The sequence below is a fragment of the Cryptomeria japonica genome, chromosome 2 (assembly GCF_030272615.1).
Source record: "Cryptomeria japonica chromosome 2, Sugi_1.0, whole genome shotgun sequence".
Taxonomy (NCBI): domain Eukaryota; kingdom Viridiplantae; phylum Streptophyta; class Pinopsida; order Cupressales; family Cupressaceae; genus Cryptomeria; species Cryptomeria japonica.
Genome location: NC_081406.1, coordinates 646,936,453 through 646,963,355, shown reverse-complemented (window position 1 = coordinate 646,963,355; position 26,903 = coordinate 646,936,453).

Below are 26,903 nucleotides of genomic sequence, written 5' to 3'. Positions count from 1 at the left end.
GTGTGCATTGATAGCCTTCCCCCAGTATCCTTGAGATACGTAAAGCCTTTGTTCTAAAGGTTGAGAAGCCTCTTGAGGGAGTTTATCATTGATGCACCGAACAAAACCCTTATTATGAACTTTAATTGTATAAGCCAAGCTGAGTCAGTTATCCAAACATTGTTATATCACAGTGCAAGGATGGGGAAGAATCTGCCCCCAAGACACTCACCATACATCTCCCAAGAAAACGTTCTTGTAGACACCCAAAAATGGTCAACGCTTGCGAAGTCATACTTTAACATTTGCGCATTGCCTCATTTTAGGTTTTTGCGTCGCATTAACATTTCTCCTATGTCACGCACTTGGTCTTTATCATTTGCGAACATCGAGTCATTCTTCTACATTCTTCAATCATCTTGTCCTTAAATTTGGTCTTGTCGACAACATTATCCAATCATGATTTTGATTAATTTTACCCTGTCGCATCAATGTGCGTATTCATTTGTCATCATTTTGGACATCGTCAATCCTAATTAGGGTTTTGTCCTCTTTTCAATCTTGTCATCATGCGATCGATTTGTCATCGATCGTTGTCATTGTTCGATCTTGTCATTTTGCGATCGATTTGTCATCGATCATGGTCATTTTCAATCTTGTCATCTTGCAATCCATTTTGTTGTCGATTCTTGTCCTCTTGTCGATTTTGTCATTTTGCGACCGATTTGTCATCATTTCACTATCAATCATTATCTGTCTCAATTTTGTCAATTTGGATCAAATCATGTCAATTGGCGTATTTCTCAATCAAATCATTTATCGCATTGGTCATTTATCAAAATCAAGTCATGACATTAATTATCTTCAATCAAGACCTAATTGTCATTTTCGCATTTCTAATTCGTCTTCTAGGGTTTTATGATTTAGTCATTTAACCTAATTTGCCATTTCTTCCTCCAGGATTACTAAATTATTTATTAATCCTAAGTCTTCTCATTACAATTAAATCTTTATTTAATTGGCTAATTATTCCTCTTTGTGAATTGATTAATAAATGAAAAATTATTAATTAATTCACTAAATCCTAATTTCTAATTTCTTTCAATTTCTAATTCCTAATTTTCATCAATTTCAAATTTCTAATTTCTTTTCCCTCCTTTTTCATCTCCTAATTCCATGGGAATGGCATTTCAATTTGTCATGAAATTGTCATAATTGATAATCAATCAATTTTGACATGAAATGTGTCATAATTTGTCATCAAATTGTCAATCAATCAAATTGTGCATGGAAAGTGCATAATTTGTCATATTGATTTGCAATTTCCATTTGAATTGCATCATGCCAATTTTGTCATTTATCCAATTTCTCTATAAATTGGATAATTTTATTCTTCAACCCCTTCAATCACTTCATGAACTCCGAATTGCTATCAAACTACTGAATTTTCGTTCTAGTACTCTTGAGCTTTTTGCTTTCAATTGTGAGAGCACTTGTAGGTGAGATCCACAAAACTATTGAAGAGGAAAGAACAACAATGGAGCCGCATGGAAGGAGTATTCAATCTTGAATCTGGTTTGTATAATGTTTTCTTTTGAATGCTTCATTTTCATACCTTCATTGAATGTGCTTTAGAATTAGGTTCATTGCAATGAGTATTTCTTTGATTGAGCTATCATGTTTAACGTTTTGATTGATCTACTTATATCTTGTGATGAATCCTAATTCCTACGCTACATTAACTGGTGAACCCGACGTGAATACTAACCTTCTAACCATCTTACTGTGTTTTGGAGTGCTTCTAAGCTGATTTGCAGGTCAAAAACTCAAAAACAGAGCCGTACAGTGCATTCTGGACACATCCTGTGCCTGTGTGAATCATTCTGCGCCTGTGTTGAAGCATCTTGCGCTTGTGTTGAAGACTTCTGCGCTTGTGTTTGACATCTTGCACTTGTGTCCTAACTTTTGCGCCTGTGTGAAGTCCAGAACAAAGGTAAAAAATGCAGTTTTTACTTGAAAAATTTTATATGTTTTAGTAAATTGCAGTTTTGAGGGTCTTCGGTGCATTTGTGGACAAATATGGTGCGCGGAAACACGATGAGACATCATTGATGTTTCCAAAATTTGGTTCTAGATTATTTGAATACCTTTCCAACGCATCAAACGGTTTGTAATTCGGAGCTAGGATGAGAAAGTTATGCCTTCTCAAAGTGGACTGAAATTTTGATAGTTTTCATAAATTAGATCATCTGTGCTTTGGATTTTGGTACTAATTATTTGTGCAGGATCTTAGCATACGCATGACAAAGACTAAAAATCAAACTACTAACATGTGTTATGCAGATTCGATGGTCAAAGACAACAAATCAAACTTCTGACATGTGTTTTGCAGGTTGCCTTGGAGAAACAACCAAATTGTGTGTTTGAGATTTCTAATTAGGCACTTAGTGATTTTTTAAGCAGGTGAAAATGAACCTTTGTTTGCTTTGTTTGTTAAGTATGACATTGGAGTAGGAGAGTATGCTCTCATCCTTCTTAGGGTGATCAGAAATCCAGATCTTCGATACCATGCTTGTGTTGTTGATTGTTTGTCTCCATTAGAGGGCCTGCCTTCCCGACCACTTTGCTTTTAGCAAGCAAGTGATAATCGTGAGAAGGGGACGACCCAAAGTGAGTACGGCTAGAATTCCTTGGCATTCTAACTCACTATAAAAAAATACCCGATGAGCGAAAGCTTTGAAGGAAGTATTACGTGGGAATTGCAGTTACTTGGGAAGTGATGCCCCTTGAACTCTTTCTCATATCAACATCTAAGTAGGGCCTCTTGGTCTAAATCGTGCTTGCGCGACTACATTTGTTTGGTATCTTGATGGGCTTAATGTCTCAATCATGCTTGCATGACATCAAGGAGTAACGCTTAACAGAAATCCTTACTACATACCTTGTTTTTAGAGGCCAAAAACCCTTCTAGTTGCTTGAGAAGGACAAATTCGGATACTTGGAAGAGATACTAAGTTCGCCATGGGGAGATTCCATGGGGACTATTGCTTGGCTGCCCTGAGAAGTGAGTGCCGTGGAGGGGAGCCCGTGGGGTCAAGCATCTATGTATTCTCCTTGAATCCCATAATGAGTCTACCTCTCAAGTACCTAATGTCTTTGCCTACCCTAGGGAATGTGGAAATGAGCATGATTGTCTTGAGTCTAAGTTATAACATCTTGTATTCTTTGATTGTCAAAAGTTGAATACCATTTCAAGAACAAGCACATTGATATAACATAAGATCAAACACCAAAGACATTCATCCAACAAACATTCAACAAGATTCAAAGATCATACTTCAAGCATGGTTGTCCAACATTGGTCAAAAACTTGTTTCAACTCTTATGTCACTTGCATTTAGGTTCATCCTAGTTTGCATTTTGCAAGTTCATTATCAAGTATCAAAGTTAGGATTCACCTAAGTCATACTTCTTTTGCATATCAATAAAAGTCATCCATTTACATGAGTCCTCTTGCATAAGAGCAATATCATTTCATAATTAAACCTTAGGTTTCATCTTAGGTTGACATTGTCATATCCCAAGTCTCTTCATTAAGCCTAAGTCATTGTCATATCATATTAAGATCATTTGCATATGTCCTCTTGCATAAGAGCAATATCATTTCATAATTAAACCTTAGGTTTCATCTTAGGTTGACATTGTCATACATTTGCATTTGCATATCCCAAGTCTCTTCATTAAGCTTAAGTCATTATCATATCATAGCAATTGTCCCTTTGCATATAGTGTCAAAACTAGGTCTTGTCATACTTGAGTAATCCAAATCTTTGATAAACCCTAAGTCATTGTTAGGAGGTCTAGACATTATCAAACTTTTGTCCTTTTGTCATCAATATCATTTCGTCAAACCTAGCTTAGTATCCAAGCATATAGGGGAGACATCATCATCTTGTCCTTTGCCATTTAAGTCCTTTTGTCCTTTGAGGTCTAGACATCATTCCAATATCCTAAGGGTCTCTCTTAGATTTGCATTCCAAAAGTTTGTCAAAATCTTCAAAAACACCAAAAACATAGATTGCATTTTCATTTATTTAGGTTGCATTTAATTGCATATCATACATTATACTTGAAAAATTCCAAAAATATTGCATTTGCATAGTGACATGTCTATTGAAACAAGGTTCCAAGCACCAATGATGCAACAAAGTTTGACATATCAACCGACAATGCAATCAAATTTTAATCCAAGGCAATCACAATTATATCCAACCCAACAACAAGGCAATATCGGTCAAACTTATCATGATGATTTAAATGTCCAAATACAAAAACTAGAGGAGAAACTAGCTCAAGAAAAGGAGATATTGGAGCAAAAAGTGATAAACAGTGAGAAGATAAGATCTCAAATGTCCAAAATGTTTCAAAAATTTCCAAGTCAAAATCCAAATTTTGAGCCAATTAATGTAAGATCTCTTCTTGAACGATCAGACATACCAGCTCTCCTCTCCCAAATAGAGATGATGAAACAATTACAAGAAAGGAGACAACATCAATTTCAACATTATGTGCCTCCACAACAAGAACAAGAAGGTGTTTACTATCAATCATATTTTCAACCATCACAACCAATGACACAACCAATTGTTCAACATATGCAACCAACACAACCAATGGTTCAATTTCAACAATATGTCCAACCAACTATACAATGTCAACAAATAGTTCAACCAAGGGTGGAATATCAACAAGTTCAAGTTCAACCAACATATCAATGTCAACAACCACAACCAAACATTCAAAAACAAAGGTTGCAACACACACCAACCCAAGTTTCAAACATGTCAAAACAATTGAACCAAGTCCAAAATCAAAACATGACATTAGATCAGAACCAACTTCTTTCCAAACAAGTTCAAATTCCAGGTCCAACCATGTCAAAACCTCGAAAGAAAGGTGGCCTTATTGCAATGCTCTTAAGGAAACAACTAAGTGAGTCTTTTGAGGAAGATAAAGATAATACACTTATGTCTAGCAATGCCTCATCCCCTCGCAAGCAAATTGACTCTCCAGTGGCATCTATCCCTACACCTTTAGAAGTTTCACAAGAACCTTCCATATTGTCCTCATCAAACAATACACCCAAGGATGCAATTATCCAAGAGCTATCCATAATTGATTGCCAAGATAATCCAATTCATGATGCACATCCTTGCCATGTTTCAGAGATACAAGACCCAATGCCACCATGCACTTTATTGCCATTACCTGTTTTAGAGGACCCCATTCAAATTCCCTCTTCCTCATGTTCAAGCATTGATTCCTTGCCAGAACCCATCACAAATGTTCAAAGTGCATTTCCTTCATGCCAAAGCATTGATTCCTTGTCAGAATCCCCCAGGCATATCCAAAGTCCAACCCCATGTCAAGAGGATAATTTAGAGCACGAAGAAATGAGTCCTAAAGCAAATCGAGATCAAGATCCTGAAAACTTATCATCCCATCCAATTGTGGACCAGGACCCCATCTTCCTAGAAACTCATGATGATTCTCCTATTCTTGTCCATCCTATCCAAATTCCTATTGACATTCCACTCCCCGAGCAAGATCAAGATATCTTAGTCTATCCAATCCCAAATGATCCCCTTCCATTTCATGAACACAATGTCCTTTCAAATCCCATTGATATTCCACTTCCTCAGAAAGATCAAGATATCCCTTCCATTCTTTTCGATGATCCCATTGAAAGTCAAGAGCAAAGCACCTTTAAAGAGGATTCCAATGATCTTCCTCCTTGTCAAGATCAAATTATTCCTTCAGATCCTCCACAAGATCCACTTGTCCCTCCATCTCCACGTCCTAATCCCGCATATCCACTCCAAGATCGCATTCCTTTTGATGATCCCATTATTTCTCCCATTCCATCTCTTGAAGAGCCTATCATTTAACCATGTCCACTACACACTCCTAGTCCCCCTCATGATCCTGATACCCCTCATGATTCTAACGTGTCAGTGCAAGATGTTCATGAACCCTCGACATGCATAATGGGTTCTTCCACTTTGGTGCAATCTGATCCACTTCAGGATCCCATTATTTCTCTCATATCATATCCACCTCATAATGGACTCGCGTCTTCTTCCCAAAGAAAAGAGTCTCCTACAAGTCAAGATATTGATAAAGGCAAAGGGTTAGACCTTCACAAGCAAGAACCCCTCCATATCGAAGAATATACTAATGGTCATGGCTACAGAGCTCACACTCAAGGTGTTGGTATCCCTTCAAAGTCAAAATCCAAATGTCCACCTTCCCCATCATCACTTCCATCCATTCTAGGTCCCTATATCCCTCCATCTCCTATGCAACATCAACAAAGGCACACATCTTGGAGAACTTTCCATCAATCCCACAAGCCTCCATATCATTCCAATCCAAACCGACATTCATTCCCTCCTCCAAGCAATTTGGATGCCAAGTATAAGCATCATAAGTCTAGCAATCCACATGTATTCAAGGATCAACATGTCCAATATAATCGACATGTCAAAGCAAAGAGCAATATGATCTATAAAGAAAAGGAAATATCCAAAAGGCCACAAAGGCCCACAGAGCAAAATAAAGCAAAGTCAAAATATATATGGGTTCCTAAATCCCTTGTGCAAGCAATGCACTCTAAGGAACCACAAAAGCATGAAAAATCAAAAACCATGTGGATCCCTAAGCAGCTCCTTGAAGCACAAAAGCCGAAAGAAAAATCCAACTTGGCATCCAAAATTGCTATTCCTCCATCCAAACCTCCCAAGTCTATTTCTCCACCACCTTCTTCATCCATTTTGGGCCCTTATGTCCCCAAATCCCAAGCCTTTCTTCCGTCAAAATCTCAATATCCAAAATACATCTTTCCTCCATCAATCCATCACCCCTCAAGGTGTGTGCCAATGTCGGTCTTGCCAACATTTCCATCCACTCAAGCACAATTCTTCCAATACCCTATCCACTATCCAATGCATATTTTCCATCCTTTGATCCCTTTGATCCAATCCTTTGCATAAATCATTGCCTTAGTTTCATCTCATTGTCCATGTCCTTATCCTACCAACGTCTTTGAGCATGCTTTTAAAGGTCATGGTCCATTTATCTCAAGGCTACTATCCAAAAAAAAAAAAGACGCTTGAGTCCTTCTTCCATCCCCTATCATGTGTCCATCTTCTTCTGAAAAAGTCAAAAAGTCAAAATACAAAAAAAACAAAAAAAGTGAAAAAAAAAAAGTCAAAAGAAAAAAAAAGTAAAGAAAAATAATTCGTCCACTGGTGAAAACCTGGCAAACAGGCGCCTTGGGCAAGTACCGTGATGAAAACCTGGCAAACAGGCATCATGCGTAATCCATGAACTTCTTGCACACCACACTTGGGGGCAGATTTCCTCCTTCATATCCTATTGCCCTTCATTATCCTATCATACCATGTCATTACCCTTCATATCCTATTCTCCCTCATGTCCAGTTTCTCTTTCCACCTTTGATCTTGACAAGGCTGAGGATCTTCATGAGCATCACGCATCTTGTTTGCAGCTTTTAGTCCATCATAGCTTTTGGTCTTTATCCATTTGCTTATTTCAACCTTTCATCCATATTCCCTGGCTTATTGCAACTTTCTGCCACTGTCTCTTACCCTACCCCGACCTTCAGTCCATGTCCTTTATCCATTCTTGGTCTTGCTTATCCTATCCATATCTTATCACTATCCATACATTCTTTTTCATTCCTTGATCTTGATCTGACGTAAGGACGTGAAATGCAAAATTTAAACATGGTTTCAAAAACCTCTTGACATGTCCCTCATGCCATGTCACTGCTTTACATTATCATATCCAGTCTCTTGTCCCATCACGCAATAGCTCTTGGAAATTGCATCTGCGTTGTCTCCATAATAAAAGGCCTTTGTCTTCCCTCTATCCACCATCATTTCAGCAAGCCTATTTATTCACCTGTCATATTCCTTGCCTTGCTAGACACTGGGGGCAAAAATTTGAAAAATTTCCAAAAAAAAAAAATCAAATAATGTCCTGAAATAATCCAAAAAAAAAAAACACATAAAGTCCTGAAAAAATGAACACAAAAAAAATTGTAAAAACTCCAAAAACCAAAAACATGCATTTTTGCAATAAAGTATTCCCTTTATGCATCGACAGCTCACTGAGTATACATTCAACGATTCGCAATCAAACACTGTGCTTTAATGAAATCATGCTTTAACCAGATGAACTTTTTCAACTCAAACCAAGTATTCAAACTGATCCAAATTGTCTTATCAATCGAACATCAACATCAAAATCATTTGTCCTTGTTCTTATTATCATGGGTCTTATACAGGGTGTGGTATACTCGAAACCAGACTGTGTCCTGTCTTAGACGGGGTACCACATGTCCTGAAACCAGACAGCATGATCGTCCTATCAGTCCGTTCAACTTTTGACAATGAAGATCAAGATGTTTGTTTGGTTTGCTTGACTTTGTGCATCTTATCTTTTTATTGATTTATCTTTGGCTTCGATCATGTTCCTATGTTGCTCGATGATGTCACTGAGTGATTTAGAGTGACCGGGATGGCTCATGATCCTTTTCTTTTTTGATTGTGATTGTCGTTTGTTTATGCTGTGTCTGTCTTATGCAAATCGGGTTGCATTTCAGCTCTGGCCTTCAATGCCATGATGCTACGCATCCATTTTGCTAAATAAAAATAAAGGTTCTCACCTACAAAGTGCATTACTGAAAGCAAAATTTTCATCATCTCTAACTGTCTTCTATCTCATTTCTTCTTACTAACATTTCTTCCATCTGGTCGGATAGTCAGTTCGGTCTAGTGCTCCGATATCCAAGCACATATGCTGCATCCTGCATCCATTTGGTTAGTACAATTCCATCACACATATTACATCAAGCATTTTATCCATTTCATTTCATAAATCCATAAAAAAATACATAAAAATACATCCATACATGTTCATACAAGGTGCATAAGTCATTCATACATGCAAAAAAACATAAGTCATAACATATTGCATCCATCATGTCGATGCATATCATATCACATATCATAATAATGTCGGAGTACAAAATCGGACTGTCTGTCCTAAGTATGGCCCGCAGGCTGACTACAAAATGTTAAACTACATAATGTCCACTGTCTGTCATAAGGAGTACGTACCTCTGTCACTGGGTGCTCCCTCTATCTTCCTCATCCCCGCAATGTCCCGCAAACAAGTTAAATTCATCAAATTGCAAACATGGGTTTTCGAGATACATACCGCTGCTCCTGCGTCCTCCGGTCGTCCGAATGTGCGTACACATTCTCCAAGGTGATCCGCCGTTGGAATGTTCGCCATCTGTCTGCAAGTGTCCTTGTCCAGAGCAACAAATCCTCCTCTTTAGCTAGTGCAAATGAGTCATTTTCACCCTCTTGGTCCCATTTATAGCTCTTTGTCATTGCATAGATGGACGTGCATCCTCTCCATCTTATGTTGGTCGCGGTCTTGTGCACCTTAAATTGCTTGTCCTTCATGCATCTGATCTCCAATTGTCAGTCCGTTCGATCCTGTCATTTTTATCGATCAATTGGCCTCTTTTCCGCATGTTTCCAGCCAATTCCTCGAGGGGGCATGCATATGTCATTGTTATTGTCTGGGGCATTTTCATTATTGTTCTTTGAAACAATGCTCAGAATCGCATTGTCTCAAAGAGGGGCAAAATGTAGACACCCAAAAATGGTCAACGCTTGCGAAGTCATACTTTAACATTTGCGCATTGCCTCATTTTAGGTTTTTGCGTCGCATTAACATTTCTCCTATGTCACGCACTTGGTCTTTATCATTTGCGAACATCGAGTCATTCTTCTACATTCTTCAATCATCTTGTCCTTAAATTTGGTCTTGTCGACAACATTATCCAATCATGATTTTGATTAATTTTACCCTGTCGCATCAATGTGCGTATTCATTTGTCATCATTTTGGACATCGTCAATCCTAATTAGGGTTTTGTCCTCTTTTCAATCTTGTCATCATGCGATCGATTTGTCATCGATCGTTGTCATTGTTCGATCTTGTCATTTTGCGATCGATTTGTCATCGATCATGGTCATTTTCAATCTTGTCATCTTGCAATCCATTTTGTTGTCGATTCTTGTCCTCTTGTCGATTTTGTCATTTTGCGACCGATTTGTCATCATTTCACTATCAATCATTATCTGTCTCAATTGTGTCAATTTGGATCAAATCATGTCAATTGGCGTATTTCTCAATCAAATCATTTATCGCATTGGTCATTTATCAAAATCAAGTCATGACATTAATTATTTTCAATCAAGACCTAATTGTCATTTTCGCATTTCTAATTCGTCTTCTAGGGTTTTATGATTTAGTCATTTAACCTAATTTGCCATTTCTTCCTCCAGGATTACTAAATTATTTATTAATCCTAAGTCTTCTCATTACAATTAAATCTTTATTTAATTGGCTAATTATTCCTCTTTGTGAATTGATTAATAAATGAAAAATTATTAATTAATTCACTAAATCCTAATTTCTAATTTCTTTCAATTTCTAATTCCTAATTTTCATCAATTTCAAATTTCTAATTTCTTTTCCCTCCTTTTTCATCTCCTAATTCCATGGGAATGGCATTTCAATTTGTCATGAAATTGTCATAATTGATAATCAATCAATTTTGACATGAAATGTGTCATAATTTGTCATCAAATTGTCAATCAATCAAATTGTGCATGGAAAGTGCATAATTTGTCATATTGATTTGCAATTTCCATTTGAATTGCATCATGCCAATTTTGTCATTTATCCAATTTCTCTATAAATTGGATAATTTTCTTCTTCAACCCCTTCAATCACTTCATGAACTTCGAATTGCTATCAAACTACTGAATTTTCGTTCTAGTACTCTTGAGCTTTTTGCTTTCAATTGTGAGAGCACTTGTAGGTGAGATCCACAAAACTATTGAAGAGGAAAGAACAACAATGGAGCCGCATGGAAGGAGTATTCAATCTTGAATCTGGTTTGTATAATGTTTTCTTTTGAATGCTTCATTTTCATACCTTCATTGAATGTGCTTTAGAATTAGGTTCATTGCAATGAGTATTTCTTTGATTGAGCTATCATGTTTAACGTTTTGATTGATCTACTTATATCTTGTGATGAATCCTAATTCCTACGCTACAGTTCTAATTGAGAAGCAATTTTTTTTGGTTCAACTTCTGACAAAAGGCAAAAAAATGGGCGTACCCTCAGATGTGAAAAGGCTATTTGAGCTAAAGGAGTATCAGGATGTGAGCTATGACATTATTAATGACCCTTGAGAATAAAAGAGTCTGACTGGTGTGCCTTCTTTGTTCAAACCAGTGAAAACAAATTGGATTTGAAAAGATCCTTGAACATACACTCATTGTTTAGATTATAGAGTAAAAAAAATCAAAACTGTTGTCTTATTGATAAATGTTGTATTTTCAATCATTTTCAGAAGATCATCCATTAAAAATTTTGAATTTTTAATCCAAAACACAAAATTTCAAGTCACAAATCAGTTTAGCACATCGAAACAAAATAGTAGTGCATTAGAGAAAAACAGTAGCACATAAAAGCAAAACAGTAGCACATAAGAACAAAACAATAGTGCATAAAAGAAAAACAATAGCACATAAGAGTAAAACAACAATGCATAGAATGTCAACAGTAGCGCATCAGACCTAGTAGAATTCACAAACTTTCAACGATCCAAATTAACACCAGTTTAGCTCATATGTAAGATAGTTTATCACATCTAGAAGATAGTATAGCACATAGGAGATCCATAGTAGCACATACACAATATCTTTTGGTGTGCACATTGTCTAATTTTAGCACATAAGCTTGTCATCACCTAAGACAAAGAGCAAATTTGAAATTTTCTCAGAATATCAGAGTCACTTCTAGATACCCTTTTCAGAGTTGAGCTTGTCTGGCATCTGAAACATCAGTTTAAATAGGTTATTGCAAATGCAAACTTTCAACTGAAATTAGATCAAACAACTTGAGTACACTTATCATTCTAATTTTTAGCAGAGTTTCATCATCAAGATATATCATCCTTTATCATGAAGCGAGGCTAAAAATTAGATTAACTGAGTCTATCAATAGGAAGGATCTTTCCTATTCAACTTAGGTATCTCATATTGACACTCACAACAAGGATTGTAAGTTTAGAACAATCTCCATCATCACTTGTATGATCATCCACCATCGATTAAAGAAGAGGAAACTTAATGATCAAAAGGAAATCCTAAAGAAGAGATGATTTCTCTACATAAATCACAAACTCTTATTAAAACATCGTACATTTCTACATTGTTTTTCCAATTATCTACATGGTCATGGAAATGATTTTGACGAAGAATCTTTAAAAACTCGTTCTATTCAACAAAGATCAACCTTATCTCAATGTCTCAATAGAAGTGGTCAAATCTCATTGTCATATTTACCTCAACAAGAAATCACTTATTGAGTCACTCACCATCTAGAATAATCTTTCATCAATTCACATTTAAATTGAACCTTTCAAAATAGTCATAGCTATATCACTCATATGCCCATAGTAACCAAAGCTCAGAAACAAAAAAATCAAAGAAAAGGAAACAAAACCACAATCAATCATGGTAAGAAGAGAGGAAAATTCTTTTTATGGGTATCAAGATCTCAAAATAGAGGACATAAATGATGAACTAATTTAAGAGGCACAACAAGATCGAGAGTTCCAAAAATTTATGGAAAAGCTTCTAGAAATTGGCCCAGAAAAATACTTTCTGATGTTGCCAAATTAAGGTGCTAAACTACCTGCTAACTTTGATATGAACAAACTAAAAGAAGCTCCCAAGAGAGCAGAAATTCAGTCAAGAACTAGTGATAACAATCCCTTGAATGCATTAACCCAACAAATTCAGGCTCTTCAACAACAAACGCAAGACACACAAAGGGGAACAACAAGAAGATATACATTGGAAGACATTTGTCCATATCCATTTGATCGAATATTGAACATGATACCATTTCCACCAAATTCTGAAATTCCAAGATACGATAAATTCAATGGCAAAGCCGACCCATAAGACCATGTGAGGGAATTTTGCACCGTGAGTTTGAAATTTGCACATGATGAGACCTATTTAATGAGGTTATTTCCCAGAATTTTGGGTGGAAAAACCATGGAATGGTTCTCAAAACTTCCACCAGGTATCAGGAGATTCGATGAGCTGGTAGACAAGTTTGTATCTCAATACTCATACACTATTCAATATGAAGTAACCATGCTTGACTTTGATAGTTCTGATACTTAATGTAAGTACAATTCCAATAGCCAACAAGATGAGAGCGGGGGGGGGGGGGGGTAATCATACAAACTTAATCTTCCATAAAAACATCAGATTCAACCTCGGTAACATATACTTCAGTAATATAACCAAAACTGCTAAACATGCAAACTCAAAAGCATATAAACATCATAAACCTCATAACACCAGATTTAACATGGAAACCCAAATAGGAAAAAACCACTGTGGGATTTTGGACCCACTAAGAAATATACTCTTCTAGAGTATGCTCGGTTAAAAGCAAATCCTGTTAAAGATTACAAACACATTGCTAGATATGACCCGGTTAAGGGATTTCCCTCAGATCTGTTAGGATCTTCACCTTGTTAGAAGTGACCTTGTTAAAGGATTTCAAACACTCAATCAGAATGTCACCTTGCTAGAGGGTTTTACAAATAAGACTGTTAAGTTCACTCAGTTAAGAGATTTTCTGTCACTTTCACAAAATAATAGTAATAAAAATCTATCTGCAACTACACATCTAAAATGCTAAAGTAGATTCTTATTTGCTTAATACAATCTAAACATAGAACTAATCTTGTCCATCTACTGGGCTTCTATACTCTGTTTATTCAAAACAGGTCTTCAAGCTTCTGTGCTCGGTAATCACTATGTAGCATCCCTGTGCATACATTTGCCTACATGCATTGTTTATCAACAATTCCCTATTTATAAACAATTAGCTACCCGCTTAATCTCTTTGATCACATTTCCCATGATCAATCATAGCCATCAGATCTTCAATCTTGTCCAGGTTCAATGTATCCTTCGATCTGAAAAATGTTTTACCCTGCCTAGGAACTTGCATACATTTCTTGGAACTTGTGCTAGGGTAATGCGGTTCAATCTGCGTTGTAGATCTTCATGCCGATTTTCCTTTGCCATAGATTCATTAACAAACTTCATGCACGACATACCAATCATTTAATCAGCTCCAGCTCATCAGCTTCCTTCATTAAATAATGCATGTAACCATTTAATGTATTCTGTTACAGCTCAGTTACAACTCGGTAACAACTTGGTGAATACTAAACTTTACTCGGTAGACATTCTGCATTCATTAACTGAAAGCGATAACCTTAGGGTTTACCGACTAGGTTCCTTAGGGTTTACCGACTAGGTTCTTTGCTCGGTAACATAGTATTGTATTAACCTTACAATTTACAACATATGTATGATGTTAAAACAATCTAAACATCATGATCCCATCATTGTCTAACTCGGTAATAGTTGCCCATTGAATACCTTATTCATCATATTCTTTTTGTGTCTTTTACCGACATCTTTATACTCATCAAATCATACTTCTCAAGATATGGCAACATCATACTAAATTAGAAAATCAATTTCTTGACATCAATGACAAAATAATAATATTAAGACAGTAAATCATCCTTAATCAGTTATATCCATAGTCATCAACAACCTTCTCAATATCCTTATTGAAATGCCAACAATCTCCCATTGTCTGTTATAATGCCAAATGCCAACAATCTCCCCCTTTGGCATTGATGGCAAAACCAATTGATTTGACCTAATTGATTCGGATTGCTGTGAGTTTTTTGTGAGATTCTGAAATGCTCTCTTCCTGTCATCAGAATTCTCCCCCATACATTAGATTTCTCCTCTTTTCTCAGTCTTTCTTTTTTGCTTTTTTTTCAGTCTTCTCAGTCTTTTCCAGTCTTCTTCTCTAGTCTTCTCCCCCTTTGACAACAATGCCAAAAAAAAATAAAAAAAATAAAGAATTAAAACATAATTTCTTCCTGTATGAAGTGAATTCCTGCTGTAATGTGTCAACTTAGTCTCGGTCAGAGCATTTTGTCTTCAATTCCTGTTTCCTATATTGTATCCTGCACTGTTTCTTGTACACCTTTAGAAAACATCCTAAAGTGTGTAAATCAACATCAACTCTTAAAAGATATTCGATAGAGTCATCAAATTGATGCTTTCACCGAACTCGGTCAGTGAGTAGAAGATAGGGGTAGGACCCCTAACTTACTTCTAAGATACTCAAAAGTGTCCCTTGGTAGTGGCTTGGTGAAGATATCTGCTATTTGTCCCTTTGTGCTAACATACTCCAACACCACTTTCTTCTCTTGAGCTTCTTCTCTAAGATAATGATATTTGATAGAGATGTGCTTTGTCTTAGAGTGCATAACAGGATTCTTCGAAATGTTAATGACACTAGTATTGTCACAGAATATAGTTACTGGCTTGGTAACTTTCTCATTTATACCTTCCAATAGTTGTTTGATCCATGCTATGTTGGTACAATTCAATGCTGCAGAAATGTATTCAGCTTCTGCTGTTGACTGTGAAACACATCCTTGTTTCTTGCTAAGCCAACTCACTAGTCTTTCTCCTAAAAAGAAAGCTCCTCCACTTGTGCTTTTCCTGTCATCAATGTTGCCTGCCCAATCAGCATCACTATAAACTTTTAAATCAAAATCATTTCCTTTCTGATATACTAAGCCATAGTCTTCAGTGCCTTTCAAGTATCTGAAAATTCTTTTGATTGCTGTCATGTGTGTTTCCTTAGGATCTGCAGAGAATCTTAAAACTACACCTACTGCATGTGCTATGTCTGGTCTGCTGTGAACAACATATTGTAGCTTTCCAATCATGGATCAGTAAAGTGTCTCATCAATAGATGCAGATTCATCATTCTTTGATAGTTTACAGTTGGTAGTCATAAGAGTACTTACTTGTTTTGAATCCTCCATTCCAAAGTTCTTGCATAAAGAGTCATTTCCAAAAAATATAATATCATCAACAAATATGGCTGAGATCAATATTCCATTTTCATCATTCTTCATGTACATATTGATGTTCTCACTTGTCCTTATAAAACCAATCTTAATCAAATAAGAGTGCAATCTTTCATACCATGCTCTAGGTGCTTGTTTCAGACCATATAATGCTTTGTTCAATTTACATACATGATCTTTACTCTTGTCTTCAACAAATCCTTCAGGTTGTTCAATAAAAACTTCTTCTTCTACTATTCCATTCAGAAATGCAGATTTGACATGCATTTGATATACCTTGAAGTTTTTGAAAGCAACATATGCCAACAATGTTCTTACTTCTTCAAGTCTAGCCACAGGTGCAAAAGTTTCACCATAATCAATTCCTTGTTCTTGAGCATAACCTTTGCATACTAGTCTTGCTTTATTTCGAATGACCTCACCTTTTTCATTTAGCTTGTTTCTGAAAAATCCACTTTGTACCGATTACATTTTTGTCCTTCGGTCTTGGGATTAGTGTCCATGTGTCATTCTTCTTGATTTGATCAATATCTTCTGTCAGAGCATTTATCCAATCTTCACTGTTAAATGCCTCTTTCACTATTCTTGGTTCAAATTCAGATATTAGACATGTGTTATGTCTCAGTTTGTTCCTTGTCATCACTAGATCATGCTTATCTCCTATAATATGACTTGGTGCATGATGTCTTCTGACATACTTGGCTAATACAGGCTCGGTAGGCTCTGTATGATCTTCTTCATCACTCGGTAACTGGATATTCTCTTCATTTTCTTCAATTGTTTTCTCGGTAGGACTTGTCAGTTGAACATAGACAAATTCATCATTTCTTTTTGCAAATTCATCAATTTTCACATTTGCACTTTCTACAATTTTGTTAGATGATTTGATCAGACATTTAAATGCTTTGCTCCTAGAAGAATAACCTAGAAATGTTCCTTCTTCACTTTTCTGATCAAACTTTCCATTTCTATCATCTTTGTGTACATAGCATCTACTTCCAAAGATTTTAAAATAACTTACATTAGGTTTCTTGTCATACCAGATTTCATATGGTGTCTTCAAAGTACCTTTCTTCAGTTGTACTCGGTTTAGGGTGTAAACTGCTGTGCTTATTGCTTCTCTCCAAAATGTTTGTGTTGGCATTTTTGTTGTTTATGTTGTGATTGTCATTGATGGACACACACTTGTATTGAGATCCCCTTTATATATATGAGCTTGTGCTCAACTGGTATTTGTTCCAACTGGTATGTTGTATACTAGTCTTTAGACTAGTGGTGATTTTGCAGAATGTGTTTACCGGTCTGAAGCGATATGTCGACCCCAAGTGGTTCGTAGATCCCAAGCAGCATGAGGGAGAAAAGCTACACAACACATTCTTACCAATCTTCATTTTTGTCAAACCGGCAATCGGTATTTTGTATGAACCGGTAATACTCTGTGATGAGTTACCAATCGACATTTTGTGATGAGTTACCAATCCACCGATTGTTTGATGGTGCCGACACATTGATGGTGCTTTTTGTGTCGTGTTACTGAGTATGTCTAGATTCATTGAACCTAGGAAATTATAATGTAATCCTATTGGACCGATATGAAATCAGATTCCTTTAAAAGGACATCATGTCTAGGGTTTTAAGTTGTTGCTGAAAGGGTTAATGTCGAGCTAGGGTTTTAAGGTAGAAGTTGAGAACGATCTTATCTGAGAAGATCAAGTTGTAACTATGAGAGAGATAGAGAAGACTGAAGTAATGCTGGAATGCATTAGCTGTGAGCAATACTAGATCTAACCAAGCAGTTTGTGCTATTAGATAGATCAAACACTCATTGATTACTCACATCTTTGACAAGTCTGTAGCCCATAACTGGGTAGGCCTCAAAGCCTTTGTAAAATCCTCTAACAAGGTGGTTCACACATGTGAATCTAAAATCCTCTAACAAGGTAGTCTTTAATCAAACTTATCTCCTAACAGAGATTGAGATTCTTAACAGGATCTATTTTGGTGAAGAACATTGTAAGACCTTAACCGGTCTGACCTTAACTGGTCTGGCTTCTATTCTGCAGATAGTGACTTGTGAGTTCCATCTCACCGTGGTTTTTCCCAGTTGGGTTTCCACGTCAAATATCTTGTGTTATGGTTGTATTGCTTTTGTGGGTGAATGTTTTATTCACATTTTGGTTTGCATGTGTGGTAACCGGTCTGACTGTTAGACTGCTTTACCGATTTATCTTTAGACTGTGTAAGTGTTTTAGTGCAGTGATTTTTGGCATACTAATTCACCCCCCCCTCTTAGTATTCATTATTTTATGGTACTTTCTTTTCAATCATCAGGGTTCTGGCACAATCCACAATAGATCCGTTTCTTCTCTCAGCTATTCCATTTTGTTGTGGAGTTCTCGGTGTAGAGACTTGTCTTTTAATACCATGATCATTGCAGCATAAGTTGAACTCATTAGATTTGAACTCTCCTCCTCTATCTGATCTAAGACATTTCAATAGTCTTCCTATTTCATTTTCAACTCTTGCCTTGTACCATTTAAATATTTGAAAAGCTTCTGATTTTTCTTTTAAAAACATTACTGACATCATCCTTGAGTAATCATCCACAAATAATATGAAATATTTGTCACCATAATAACTTTGAATTTTCATAGGACCACAAAGATCAGTATGCAAAAGATCTAAAATTCCCTTAGAAGTGTAAGACTTACTTGTAAAGCTTGATCTTGTCATCTTACCCATCTGGCATCCTCGACACATAGCATTCTCAGGTTTTTCAAGACTCGGTAGACCTCTTACTCGGTGCTACTTACTTATTTTGATCAGATTATCAAAGTTTACATGACAAAACCTTTTATGCCATAACCAAGTATCATCTATCTTTGCATACAGACATTTATTCTAAGTTGAGTCAAGGTGAAATGTGTTAACTTTTGTTTGTGTCCCGGTAGCAGCTAACTTTCCATGCTTGTCATGAACTTTGACAATTCCTTTCTGAAATTCTATTTGGTAACCTGTATTGTTTAGCTGTGCTACACTCAACAAATTGTATTTCAAACCTTCAACCCAATAAACATCATTCCATCCTTCATTGTCAACAAGTGTTATAGATCCTTTACCTCTTATTGGACATGGTGTATCATTACCAAATCTTACATAGCCTCCATCATAATCTTCTAACATAACAAACATGTGTTTATCACCTATCATATGATGTGATCATCCACTATCTGTGATCCAAGAATCATTAGTATTTATGTGAGATATTAGGGATTTTTCTTCATACCTTTCTTCATCTAATCCATCTTTGATAGCCACATAAACTACTTCTTTTGTATCAGCTTCATCTGATTTATCATTGTTGGATTCCTCATCGGCTATTAAGCATGTCTTTTTATCTCTTCTTCTGAAGTCTCGGTGTCCTCTGTAATGATTATCTTTCTGTCTGTCATGTTGGTAATCTCTCTTTTCAGTAGAATCTTTGTCAAGATAGTTAGAAGCCATATGTCCTATTTTATCACAATTGAAACATTTCAAAGGTAGTTTTCCTTTATACTTACCTTTGCCTCTCGGTAACCTTTTGGCTAATAGTGCTTCAAACTCTTCCTGCTTTCTGATTTCCTCATATAGTTTGTGTACTTCTTCCATGTTCTTACGAAATCTTTCACTTGCTCCACTGTGATCTCCTTAAGAGTACTTGTACTTTCTTTCATTGTAATCATTAGATTCATCAATATGAAAAGAACTAAATGCAAATTCAACTTTATTTACCGAAGATCCACTGTTATCAAAGTTACTTAACTCAAATGCATGTAGCTTACCAGCAGTAGCATCTAAAGAAACTGACATATTAGGTACAGACCTCAATTAATTGATTGCAGATACTCGGATTGCATAAGCCGGTAGAAGGGTTCTTAACAACTTACTTGTTATATCCTTTTCTTCAATAGTTCCACCTGCTCCTTTGATTTGATTGACAATCTCCTTTAGTCTTGTACTGTACTGAGTTATGTTCTCACCTTCATTCATCCTCATAGATTCAAGTTGTCCTCTTAGACTGTCTACTTTTTCTCTTTGAACATGTTCATCTCCTCTATACACTGATATGAGCTTGTCCCACATAGCCTTTGCATCATTGCAGCCTTCTAGATCATTAAACTCAGAGTCGGTCAATGCAGATGTTATTTCAATCATTGCCTGGATATGTTCTTGCTTTGCCTTTATTTCTTCCATAGTCAATGGATAGGTGCTCGGTGTGATGAAATCATTCTCCAGATAATATACAACATATTCTCCAATTCTTGATAGGTGCAGCTTCATCCTTTTCTGCCATGTAGAGAAACTTGACTTGTTCATCTTCGGTGCATCCCTCTTATACATCTTTGGATCTTTGCCTCAAGTACCTTTAAACTTTTCTTCCAAAGTCCAGAGCTCTGATACCAATTGATAGTTATGATACTTAATGTAAGTACATATCCAATGACAAAATAATAATATTAAGACAGTAAATCATCCTTAATCAGTTATATCCATAATCATCAACAACCTTCTCAATATCCTTATTGAAATGCCAACAATCTCCCATTGTCTGTTATAATGCCAAATGCCAACAATCTCCCCCTTTGACATTGATGGAAAAACCAATTGATTTGACTTAATTGATTCGGATTGCTATGAGTTGTGTGTGAGATTTTGAAATGCTCTCTTCCTGTCATCAGAATTCTCCCACATACATTAGACTTCTCCTCTTTTCTCAGTCTTTCTTTTCTGCTTTTTTTTTTTTCAGTCTTCTCAGTCTTTTCCAGTCTTCTTCTCCAGTCTTCTCCCCTTTTGACAACAATGCCAAAATAAAAAATAAAAAAATAAAGAACTAAAACATAATTTCTTCCTGTATGAAGTGAATTCTTGCTGTAATGTGTCAACTTAGTCTCGATTAGAGCATTTTGTCTTCAATTCCTATTTCCTGTATTGTATGCTGCACTGTTTCCTGTACACCTTTAGAAAACATCCTAAAGTGTGTAAATCAACATCAACTCTTAAAATATACTTGATAGAGTTATCGAATTGATGCTTTCACCAAACTCAGTCAGTGAGTAGAAGATAGGGGTAGGACTCCTAACTTACTTTTGAGATACTCAAAAGTGTCCCTTGGTAGTGGCTTGGTGAAGATATCTGCTATTTGTTCCTTTGTGCTAACATACTCCAACACCACTTTCTTCTCTTGAGCTTCTTCTCTAAGATAATTTTATTTGATAGAGATGTGCTTTGTCTTAGAGTGCATAACAGGATTTTTAGAAATGTTAATGGCACTAGTATTGTCACAGAATATAGTTACTGGCTCGGTAACTTTCTCATTTATACCTTCCAACAGTTGTTTGATCCATGCTATTTTGGTACAATTCAATGCTGCAGCAACGTATTCAGCTTCTGCTATTGACTGTGAAACACATCCTTGTTTCTTGCTAGGCCAACTCACTAGTCTTTCTCCTAAAAAGAAAGCTCCTCCACTTGTGCTTTTCTTGTCATCAATGTTGCCTGCCCAATCAACATCAGTATAAAATTTTAAATCAATTCTGATATAATAAGCCATAATCTTCAGTGCCTTTCAAGTATCTGAAAATTCTTTTGATTGCTTTCATGTGTGTTTCCTTAGGATCTGCAGATAATCTTGCAACTATACCTACTACATGTGCTATGTCTGGTCTGTTGTGAATAACATATTGTAGCTTTCCAATCATGGATCGGTAAAGTGTCTCATCAACAGATGTAGATTCATCATTCTTTGATAGTTTATAGTTGGTAGTCATAGGAGTACTTACTGGTTTTGAATCCTCCATTCCAAAGTTCTTGCATAAAGAGTCATTTCCACAAAATATAATATCATCGACAAATATGGCTGAGATCAGTATTCCATTTTCATCATTCTTCATGTACATATTGTTGTTCTAACTTGTCCTTATAAAACCAATCTTAATCAAATAAGAGTGCAATCTTTCATACCATGCTCTAGGTGCTTGTTTCAGACCATATAATGCTTTGTTCAATTTACATACCTGATCTTTACTCTTGTCTTCAACAAATCCTTCAGGTTGTTAAATAAAAACTTCTTCTTCTAAAGAAATGCAGATTTGACATCCATTTGATATACCTTGAAGTTTTGAAAGCAGCATATGCCAACAATGTTCTTACTCCTTCAAGTCTAGCTACAGGTGCAAAAGTTTCACCATAATCAATTCCTTGTTCTTGAGCATAACCTTTGCATACTAGTCTTGCTTTATTTCGAATGACCTCACCTTTTTCATTTAGCTTGTTTCTGAAAATCCACTTTGTACTGATTACATTTTTTTCCTTCGGTCTTGGGATTAGTGTCCATGTGTCATTCTTCTTCATTTGATCAATCTCTTCTGTCATAGCATTTATCCAATCTTCACTATTAAATGCCTCTTTCACTATTCTCAGTTCAAATTCAGATATCAGACATGTGTTATGTCTCAGTTTGTTCGTTGTCATCACTGGATCATGCTTATCTCCTATAATCTAACTTGGTGCATGATGTCTTCTGACATACTTGGCTAATACAGGCTTGGTAGGCTCTGTATGATCTTCTTCATCACTCGGTAACTAGGTATTCTATTTATTTTCTTCAACAGTTTTCTCGGTAGGACTTGCCGGTTGAACATAGACAAATTCATCATAATCTTCTGGTTCTTTGGAATTTCCTTCATCATTTCTTTCTACAAATTCATCAATTTTCACATTTGCACTTTCTACTATTTTGTTAGATGATTTGATTAGACATTTAAATGCTTTGCTTCTAGAAGAATAACCTAGAAATGTTCCTTCTTCACTTTTCTGATCAAACTTGCCATTTCTATCATCTTTGTGTACATAGCATCTACTTCACAAGATTTTAAAATAACTTACATTAGGTTTCTTGTCATACCAGATTTCATATGGTGTCTTCAAAGTACCTTTCTTCAGTTGTACTCAGTTCAGGGTGTAAACTGCTGTGCTTATTGCTTCTCTCCAAAATGTTTGTGGTACTTTCTTTTCAATCATCAGGGTTCTGGCACAATCCACAATAGATCTGTTTCTTCTCTCAGCTATTCCATTTTGTTGTGGAGTTCTCAGTGCAGAGACTTGTCTTTTAATACCATGATCATTGCAGCATAAGTTGAAGTCATCAGATGTGAGCTCTCCTCCTCTATCTGATCTAAGACATTTCAGTTGTCTTCCTGTTTCATTTTACACTCTTGCCTTGTACCATTTAAACATTTGAAAAGCTTTTGATTTTTCTTTTAAAAACATTACTGACACCATCCTTGACTAATCATCCACAAATAATATGAAATATTTGTCACCATAATAACTTTGAACTTTCATAGGACCACAAAGAACAGTATGCACAAGATCTAAAATTCCCTTAGAAGTGTAAAACTTACTTGTAAAGCTTGATCTTATCATCTTACCCATATGGCATCCTCGGCACATAGCATTCTCAGGTTTTTCAAGACTCGGTAGACCTCTTACTCGGTGGTTCTTACTTATTTTGATCCGGTTATCAAAATTTACATGACAAAACCTTTTATGCCATAACAAAGTATCATCTATCTTTGCATACAGACATTTACTCTGAGTTGAGTCAAGGTGAAATGTGTTACCTTTTGTTTGTGTCCCGGTAGCAGCTAACTTTCCATGCTTGTCATGAACTTTGACAATTCCTTTCTGAAATTCTATTCGGTAACTTGTATTGTTTAGTTGTGCTACACTCAACAAATTGTATTTCAAACCTTCAACCCAATAAACATCATTGCATCTTACATTGTCAAGAAGTATTATAGATCCTTTACCTCTTACTGAACATGGTGTATCATTACCAAATCTTACATAGCCTCCATCATAATCTTCTAACATAACAAACTTGTGTTTATCACCTGTCATATGATGTGAGCATCCACTATCTATGATCCAAGAATCATTAGTATTTATGTGAGATATTAGAGATTTTTCTTCACACCTTTCTTCATCTGATCCATCTTTGATAGCCACATAAACTACTTCTTTTGTATCAGCTTCATTTGATTTATCATCGTTGGATTCCTCATCGGCTATTAAGCATGTCTTTCTATCTCTTCTTCTGAAGTCTCGGTGTCCTCTGTAATGATTATCTTTCTGTCTTTCATGTCGGTAATCTCTCTTTTCAGTAGAATCTTTGTCAAGACAGTTAGAAGCCATATGTCCTATTTTATCACAATTGAAACATTTCAAAGGTAGTTTTCCTTTATACTTACCTTTGCCTCTCGGTAACCTTCTGGCTAATAGTGCTTCAAACTCTTCCTGCTTTCTGATTTCCTCTTACAGTTTGTGTAATTCTTCCATGTTCTTACAAAATCTTTCACTTGCTCCATTATGATCTCCTTTAGAGTACTTGTACTTTCTTTCATTGTAATCATTAGATTCATCAAGATGAAAAGAACTAAATGCAAATTCAACTTTATTTACCGAAGATCCACTATTATCAAAGTTACTTAACTCAAATGCATGTAGCTTACTAGCAGTAGCATCTAAAGAAACTAGCATATTAGGTATAGACCTCAATTCATTGATTGCAGATACTCGGATTGCATAAGCCGGTAGAAGGGTTCTTAACAACTTACTTGTTATATCCTTTTCTTCAATAGTTCCACCTGCTCCTTTGATTTGATTGACAATCTCCTTTAGTCTTGTACTGTACTGAGTTATGTTCTCACCTTCATTCATCCTCATAGATTCAAGTTGTCCTCTTAGACTGTCTACTTTTTCTCTTTGAACATGTTCATCTCCTCTATACACTGATATGAGCTTGTCCCACATAGCCTTTGCATCATTGCAGCCTTCTAGATCATTAAACTCAGAGTCGGTCAATGCAGATGTTATTTCAATCATTGCCTGGATATGTTCTTGCTTTGCCTTTATTTCTTCCATAGTCAATGGATAGGTGCTCGGTGTGATGAAATCATTCTCCAGATAATATACAACATATTCTCCAATTCTTGATAGGTGCAGCTTCATCGTTTTCTGCCATGTAGAGAAACTTGACTTGTTCATCTTCGGTGCATCCCTCTTATACATCTTTGGATCTTTGCCTCAAGTACCTTTAAACTTTTCTTCCAAAGTCCAGAGTTCTGATACCAATTGATAGTTATGATACTTAATGTAAGTACATATCTAATAGCCAACAATATGAGAGGGGGGGGTGAATCATACAAACTTAATCTTCCATAAAAACATCAGATTCAACCTTGGTAACATATACTTCAGTAATATAACCAAAACTACTAAACATGCAAACTCAAAAGCATATAAAAATCATAAACCTCATAACACCAGATTTAACATGGAAACCCAAATAGGGAAAAACCATCATGGGATTTCGGACCCACTAAGAAATATACTCTTCTAGAGTATGCTCGGTTAAAAGCAAATCATGTTAAAGATTACAAACACATTGCTAGATGTGGCCCAGTTAAGGGATTTCCCTCAAATCTGTTAGGATCTTCACCTTGTTAGAAGTGACCTTGTTGAAGGATTTCGAACACTCAATCAGAATGTCACCTTGCTAGAGGGTTTTACAAATAAGACTGTTAAGTCCACTCGGTTAAGAGATTTTCTATCACTTTCACAAAATTACAGTAATAAAAATCTATCTGCAACTTCACATCTAAAATGCTAAAGAAGATTCTTATTTTCTCAATACAATCTAGACATAGAACTAATCTTGTCCATCTGCTGAGCTTCTATACTCTTTTTATTCAAAACAGGTCTTCAAGCTGCTGTGCTTGGTAATCACTATGTAGCATCCCTGTGCATACATTTGCCCGCATGCATTGTTTATCAACAGTTCCCTATTTATAAACAATTAGCTACCCGCTTAATCTCTTTGATCACATTTCCCATGATCAATCATAGCCATTAGATCTTCAATCTTGTCTAGGTTCAATGTATCCTTCGATTTGAAAAATGTTTTACCCCGCCTAGGAACTTGCATACATTTCTTGGAACTTATGCTAGGGTAATGCGGTTCAATCTGCACTGTAGATCTTCATGCTGATTTTCCTTTTCCATAGATTCATTAGCAAAATTCATGCATGGCATACCAATCATTTAATCAGTTCCATCTCATCAGCTTCCTTCATTAAATAACACATATAACCATTTAATGTATTCTGTTACAACTCGATTACAACTCGGTAACAACTTGGTAACAACTCGGTGAATACTAAACTTTACTCGGTAGACATTTTGCATTCATTAACTGATAGCGATAACCTTAGGGTTTACCGACTAGGTTCCTTAGGGTTTACCGATGAGGTTCTTTGCTCAGTAACATAGTATAGTATTAACCTTACAATTTACAACATATGTATGATGTTAAAACAATCTAAACATCATGATCTCATCATTGTCTAACTTGGTAATAGTTGCCCATTGAATACCTTATTCATCCCCTTATTCATCATATTCTTTCTGTGTCTTTTACTGACATCTTTATACTCATCAAATCATACTTCTAAAGATATGACAACATCATACTCAATTAGAAAATCAATTTCTTGACATCAATGACAAAATAATAATATTAAGACAGTAAATCATCCTTAATTAGTTATATCCATAGTCATCAACATCCTTCTGAATATCCTTATTGAAATGCCAACAATCTCCCATTGTCTGTTATAATGCCAAATGCCAACAGACTTATGCAACA